Source organism: Grampus griseus (assembly GCF_964374135.1).
Source record: "Grampus griseus genome assembly, chromosome: 5".
NCBI lineage: Eukaryota > Metazoa > Chordata > Mammalia > Artiodactyla > Delphinidae > Grampus > Grampus griseus.
This window is the reverse complement of record NC_138998.1, coordinates 23,238,187-23,245,691: the sequence shown is the minus strand read 5'-3', so window position 1 is coordinate 23,245,691 and position 7,505 is coordinate 23,238,187.

The window sequence follows — 7,505 nt, the reverse complement described above, 5'->3', positions numbered from 1 at the left end:
TTTGTTTTTATTTCCATTTCTCTTGGAGATGGGTCAAAAAGGATCTTGCTGTGATGTATGTCATAGAGTGTTCTGCCTATGTTTTCCTCTAAGGGTTTGATAGTGTCTGACCTTACAATTAGGTCTTTAATCCATTTTGAGTTTATTTTTGTGTATGGTGTTAGGGAGTGTTCTAATTTCATACTTTTACATGTACCTGTCCAGTTTTTCCAGCACTGCTTATTGAAGAGGCTGTCTTTTCTGCACTGTATAGTCTTGCCTCCTTTATCAAAGATAAGGTGACCATATGTGTGTGGGTTTACCTCTGGACTTTCTATCCTGTTCCATTGACCTATATTTCTGTTTTTGTGCCAATACCATACTGTCTGGATTACTGTAGCTTTGTAGTATAGTCTGAAGTCAGGGAGCCTGATTCCTCCAGCTCCGTTTTCCGTTCTCAAGATTGCTTTGGCTATTCTGGGTCTTTTGTGTTTCCATACAAATTGTGAAATTTTTTGTTCTAGCTCTGTGAAAAATGCCAGTGGTAGTTTGAGAGAGATTGCATTGAATCTGTAGATTGCTTTGGGTAGTATAGTCATTTTCACAATGTTGATTCTTCCAATCCAGGAACATGGTATATTTCTCCATCTGTTTGTTTCATCTTTCATTTCTTTCATCAGTGTCTTATAATTTTCTGCATACAGGTCTTTTGTCTCCTTAGGTAGGTTTATTCATAGATATTCTTTTGTTGTTGTTGCAATGGTAAATGGGAGTGTTTTCTTAATTTCATTTTTAGAATTTTCATCATTAGTGTATAGGGATGCAAGAGATTTCTATGCATTAATTTTGTATCCTGCTACTTTACAAAATTCATTTATTAGCTCTAATAGTTTTCTGGTAGTATCTTTAGGATTCTCTATGTATGGTATTATGTCATCTGCAAACAGTGACAGCTTTACTTCTTCTTTTCCAATTTGGATTCCTTTTATTTCTTTTTCTTCTCTGATTGCTCTGGATAAAACTTCCAAAACTATGTTGAATAATAGTGGTGAGAGTGGGCAACCTTGTCTTTTTCCTGATCTTAGTGGAAATGGTTTCAGTTTTTCACCATTGAGGATGATGTTGGCTCTGGGTCTGTCATTTATGGCCTTTATTATGTTCAGGAAAGTTCCCTCTATGCCTACTTTCTGGAGGGTTTTAATCATAAATCGGTGTTGAATTTTGTCAAAAGCTTTCTCTGCATCGATTGAGATGATCATATAGTCTTTCTCCTTCAATTTGTTAATATGGTGTATCACATTGATTGATTTGTGTATATTGAAGAATCCTTGCATTCCTGGGATAAACTCCACTTGATCATGGCATATGATCCTCTTAATGTGCTGTTGGGTTCTGTTTGCTAGTATTTTGTTGAGGATTTTTGCATCTGTGTTCAACAGTGATATTAGCTTGTACTTTTCTTTGTGACATCTTTGTCTGGTTTTGGTATCAGGGTGATGTTGGCTTATACAATGAGTTTGGGAGTGTTCCTCCCTCTGGTATATTTTGGAAGAGTTTGAGACGGATAGGTGTTACCTCTTCCGTAAATGTTTGATAGAATTCGCCTGTGAAGCCATCTGGTCCTGGGCTTTTGTTTGTTGGAAGATTTTTAATCACAGTTTCAATTTCAGTGCTTGTGATTGGTCTGTTCATATTTTCTATTTCTTCCTGGTTCCATCTCAGAAGGTTGTGCATTTCTAAGTATTTGTCCATTTCTTCCAGGTTGTCTATTTTATTGGCACATAGTTGCTTGTAGTAATCTCTCCTGATCTTTTGTATTTCTGCAGTGTCAGTTGTTACTTCTCCTTTTTCATTTCTAATTCTATTGATTTGAGTCTTCTCCCTTCTTTTCTTGATGAGTCTGGCTAATGGTTTATGAATTTTGTTTATCTTCTCAAAGAACCAGCTTTTAGTTTTATTGATGTTTGCTATAATTTCCTTCATTTCTTTTTCATTTATTTCTGATCTGATCTTTATAATTTCTTTCCTTCTGCTAACTTTGGGGGTTTTTTTGTTCTTCTTTCTCTAATATCTTTAGGTGTAATGTTAGGTTGTTTATTTGATATGTTTCTTGTTTCTTAAGGTAGGTTTTTATTGCTATAAGCTTCCCTCTTAGAATTGCTTTTGCTGCATCCCATAGGTTTTGGGTCATCGTGTTTTCATTGTCATTTGTTTCTAGGTATTTTTTTAATTTCCTCTTTGATTTCTTCAGTGATCTCTTGGTTATTAAGTAGTGTATTGTTTAGCCTCCTTGTGTTTTTATTTTTTACATATTTTTACCTGTAATTGATATCTAGTCTCATAGTGTTGTGGTTGGAAAAGGTACTTGATACGATTTTAATTTTCTTAAATTTACCAAGGCTTGATTTGTGACCCAAGGTATGATCTATCCTGGAGAATGTTCCATGAGCAGTTGAGAAGAAAGTGTATTCTGTTGTTTTTGGATGGAATGTCCTATAAATATCAATTAAGTCCGTCTTGTTTAATGTATCATCATTTAAAGCTTGTGTTTCCTTATTTATTTTCATTTTGGATGATCTGTCCATTGGTGAAAGTGGGGTGTTAAAGTCTCCTACTATGATTGTGTTACTGTCGATTTCCCCTTTCATGGCTTTTAGTATTTGCCTCGTGTATTGAGGTGCTCCTATGTTGGGTGCATAAATATTTACAATTGTTATATCTTCTTCTTGGATCAATCCCTTGATCATTATGTAGTGTCCTTCTTTGTCTCTTGTAATAGTCTATTTTAAAGTTCATTTTGTCTGATATGAGTATTGCTGCTCCAGCTTTCTTTTGAATTCCATTTGCATGGAATATCTTTTTCCATCCCCTTCTTTCAGTCTGTATGTGTCTCTAGGTCTGAAGTGGGTCTCTTGTAGACAGCATATATACGGGTCTTGTTTTTGTATCCATTCAGCCAATCTGTGTCTTTTGGTGGGAGCATTTATTCCATTTACATTTAAGGTGATTATCAATATGTATGTTTCTAATACCATTTTCTTAATTGTTTTGGGTTTGTTATTGTAGGTCTTTTCCTTCTCTTGTGTTGCCTAGAGAAGTTCCTTTAACATTTGTTGTAAAGCTGGTTTGGTGGTGCTGAATTCTCTTAGCTTTTGCATGTATGTAAATGTTTTAATTTGTCCATCAAATCTGAATGAGATCCTTGCTGGGTAGAGTAATCTTGGTTGTAGGTTTTTCTCCTTCATCACTTTAAATATGTCCTGGCACTCCCTTCTTGCTTGCAGAGTTTCTGCTGAAAAATCAGCTGTTAACCTTATGTGGATTCCCTTGTGTGTTATTTGTTTTTTTTCCCTTGCTGCTTTTAATATTTTTTCTTTGTATTTAATTTTTGACAGTTTGATTAATATGTGGCTTGGCATGTTTCTCCTTGAATTTATCCTGTATGGGCCTCTCTGTGCTTCCTGGACTTGATTAACTATTTTGTTTCCCATATTAGGGAAGTTTTCAACTATAATCTCTTCAAATATTTTCTCAGTCCCTTTGTTTTTCTCTTCTTCTTCTGGGACCCCTATAATTTGAACATTGGTATGTTTAATGTTGTTCCAGAGGTCTGTAAGACTGTCCTCCATTCTTTTCATTGTTTTTTCTTTATTCTTCTCTGCAGTAGTTATTTCCACTATTTTATCTTTCAGGTCACTTATCCATTCTTCTGCCTCAGTTATTCTGCTATTGATCCCTTCTAGAGAATTTTTAATTTCATTTATTGTGTTGTTCATCACTGTTTGTTTTCTCTTTAGTTCTTCTAGGTCCTTGTTAAGCGTTCCTTGCATTTTCTCTATGATTTTGGATCATTTTTACTATCATTATTCTGAATTCTTTTTCAGGTAGACTGCCTATTTCCTCTTCATTTGTTTGGTCTGGTGGGTTTTTACTTTGCTCCTTTATCTGCTGCATATTTCTCTTTCTTCTCATTTTGCTGAACTTACTGTGTTTGGGTCTCCTTTTCGCAGACTGCAGGTTCGTTGTTCCCGTTGTTTTTTGTGTCTGTCCCCAGTGGCTAAGGTTGGTTCAGTGGGTTGTGTAGGCTTCCTGGGGGAGGGAACTAGTGCCTGTGTTCTGGTGCATGAGGCTGGATCTTGTCTTTCTGGTGGGCAGGTCCACGTCTGGTGGTGTGTTTTGGGGTGTCTGTCACCTTATTATGATTTTAGGAAACCTCTCTGCTAATGGATATTGTGTTCCTGTCTTGGTAGTTGTTTGGCATAAGGTGTCTAGCACTGTAGCTTGTTGATCGTTGAGTGAAGCTGGGTCTTGGCGTTGAGATGGAGATCTCTGGGAGATTTTCGCCATTTGATATTACATGGAGCTGGGAGGTGTCTTGTGGAGCAGTGTTCTGAACTTGGTCTCCCACCTGAGAGGCACAGCCATGACACCTGGCTGGTGCACCAAGAGCCTATCATCCATACGGCCTAGAATAAAAGGGAGGAAAAAAAAGAAAGAAAAAAGAACGAAGATAAAATAAAATAAAATTAAGTAATTAAAATAAAAAATAAAATATAATTAAGAAAAAATTAAAAAATAAAAATATAAAACAAAAAATGGACAGACAGAACACTAGGACAAATGGTAAAAGCAAAGCTATACAGGTAAAATCACACACAGAAGCATACACATACAGTCTTTCAAAAAGTAAAAAAGGGAAAAAAATACATATATCATTGCTCCCAAAGTCAACCTCCTCAATTTGGGATGATTCCTTGTCTATTCAGGTATTCCACGGATGCAGGGTACATCAAATTCAATGTGGAGTTTTAGTCCGCTGCTCCTGAGGCTGCTGGGAGAGATATCCCTTTCTCTTCTTTGTTTGCAGAGCTCCCAGGGTTCAGCTTTGGATGAAGCTGCCTCTGCGTGTAGGTCGCCTGAGGGCATCTGTTCTTCGCTCAGACAGGACGGGGTTAAAGGAGCCGCTGATTCGGGGGCTCTGGATCACTCAGGCTGGGGGGAGGGAGGGGTACGGAGTGAGGGGCGAGCCTGTGGCGACAGAGGCCCGTGTGACGTTGCATCAGCCTGAGGCGTGCCGTGCATTCTCCTGGGGAAGTTGTCCCTGGATCCCGGGACCCTGGCAGTGGCGGGCTGCACAGGCTTCCAGGAGGGGAGGTGTGAATAGTGACCTGTGCTCGCACACAGGCTTCTTGGTGACGGCACCAGCAGCCGTAGTGTCTCATGCCTGTCTCTGGAGTCCGCGCTGTTATCTGCAGCTCGCGCCCGTCTCTGGAGCTCCTTTAAGTGGTGCTCTTAATCCCCTCTCCTCGCGCACCAGGAAACACGGAGGCAAGGAAAAGTCTCTTGCCTCTTTGGCAGCTCCAGACTTTTTCCCAGACTCCCTCCCGGCTAGCCGTGGCACTCTAGCCCCCTTCAGGCTGTGTTCATGCAGCCAGCCCAACTCCTCTCCCTGGGATCTGACCTCCGAAGCCCGAGCCTCAGCTCTCAGCCCCACCCGACCCGGCGGGTGAGCAGACAAGCCTCTCGGGCTGGTGAGTGCCGGTCGGCCCTAACCCTCTGTGCGGGAATCTCTCCGCTTTGCCCTCCGCACCCCTGTTGCTGTGCTCTCCTCCGCGGCGCCGAAGCTTTCCCCCTCCGCCACCCGCAGTCTCCGCCCGCGAAGAGGCTTCCTAGTGTGTGGAAACCTTTTCTTCTTCACAGCTCCCTCCCACTGGTGTGGTCCTGTCCCTATTCTTTTGTCTGTTTTTTCTTTTTTCTTTTGCCCTACCCAGGTACGTGGGGAGTTTCTTGCCTTTTGGGAGGTCTAAGGTCTTCTGCCAGCATTCAGTAGCTGTTCTGTAAGAGCTGTTCCACAGGTAGATATATTTCTGATGTATTTGTGGAGAGGAAGGTGATCTCCGTGTCTTACTCTTCCGCCATCTTGAAGCTCCTCCCCGAAGCTCTGTTTTAATGGCACATCTATTAGGCCAATTCTTTGGCACCACCCTAGTCTCAGAGCTCCCGCCCCTTCTCCTCAGGCCGTGTCCCCATGGGAGGCAGGGCTGCTTGCTCTCTTGGTTTTGTTTTTGAAACCTGTGTGACCTTGGTCAAGGTAACATAACTCGTTGACCTGTAGCTTCCTTGTTTGTAAAGTTGCGATAATCACATCTACCTCGCGAAGTGGTACCTCAGATTAAATGCAGCATGAATGCTCAGCATTTAACATAGTGCCTGGTTCATAAACAGCCTACAGTCAATATTAGTTTCCTTTCCCCTTTGTCAGTGGCAAAAGCTAAACGATTAATTTTTTTCATCTTTGGCCATTAGGAGGTCTTTTAGTTAGCTCATATATCCTTTTGACATATACTCATTATTTTTATTTATTTATTTATTTTTGAGCACTTTCTTCCTTTCATGCTCCAGGTTTTATTTCCTGCCCTAGTCCAAGGATCAGCCACTTCTCCAAGGAGTCTTTGGTACTAGAAACCAAGATCCGGGTGCTAGATGTGCTCACAAGTATTATTATTTTTTTAAAAATATACTTTATCTTTTATAACAGTTTTAGGTTTATAGAAAAATTGAGAAAATGGTTCAGAAAGTACCCCCATACCCCACAGTTTTCCCTATTATTAACATATTAGTATGGTGTATTCTTTATAATTCATGAACCAACATTGATATTTTATTAACTAAAGTCCATATTTTTTTTTCAGATTTCCTTAGTTTTTACTTAATGTCTTTTTTCTGTTCCAGGAATCCATCCAGGATACCATATTACACTTAGTAGTCATGTCTCCTTAGGGTCCTCTTGGTTGTGACAGTTTCTCAGACTTTTGTTGTTTTTGATGACCTTAATGGTTTTGAGGAATACTGCTCAGGTGTTTTGTAGGATGCCCCTCTAGTGGAATTTGGCTGGTGTTTTTCTCATTAGACTGTGATTATGTGTTCGGAGGAGTAATATCCAGAGCTGAAGTACCATTCTCATCACATCATATCAAGGGTAATACTATCAACATGAGTTACACCGTTGATGCTGACTGTGATCCCCTGGCTGAGGTGGTGTTTGTCAAGTTTCTCGACTTTAAAGTTACTCTCTTGTTCCCCCTTGTTCCTGGAAAATACTGTGCTCTTTGGAAGAAGTTACTATGTGCAGCCCATACTTAAGCAATGGGTATGGTGTTCCCCCTTGAGGACAGAGTATCTACATAAATTATTTGGAATTCTTTGCATGGCATCTTTAATCATTTTTTTATTTGTTTGTTTGTTTTCTGATCTTTGTTTTTCAATGCTAGAAGTGAGGTGTCTGTTTATATTGGGCAAATTTTTTTTAAAATTTATTTATTTTTGGCCACATTGGTTCTTTGCTGTGTGCGGGCTTTTTCTAGTTGTGGTGAGTGGTGACTGCTCTTCGTTGTGGTGCAGGCTTCTCTTTTCGGTGACTTCTCTTGTGGCGGAGCATGGGCTCTAGGCATGCCGGCTCAGTAGTTGTGGCGCACAGGCTTAGTTGCTCCACGGCATGTGGGATCTTCCCGGACCAGAGCTCGAAC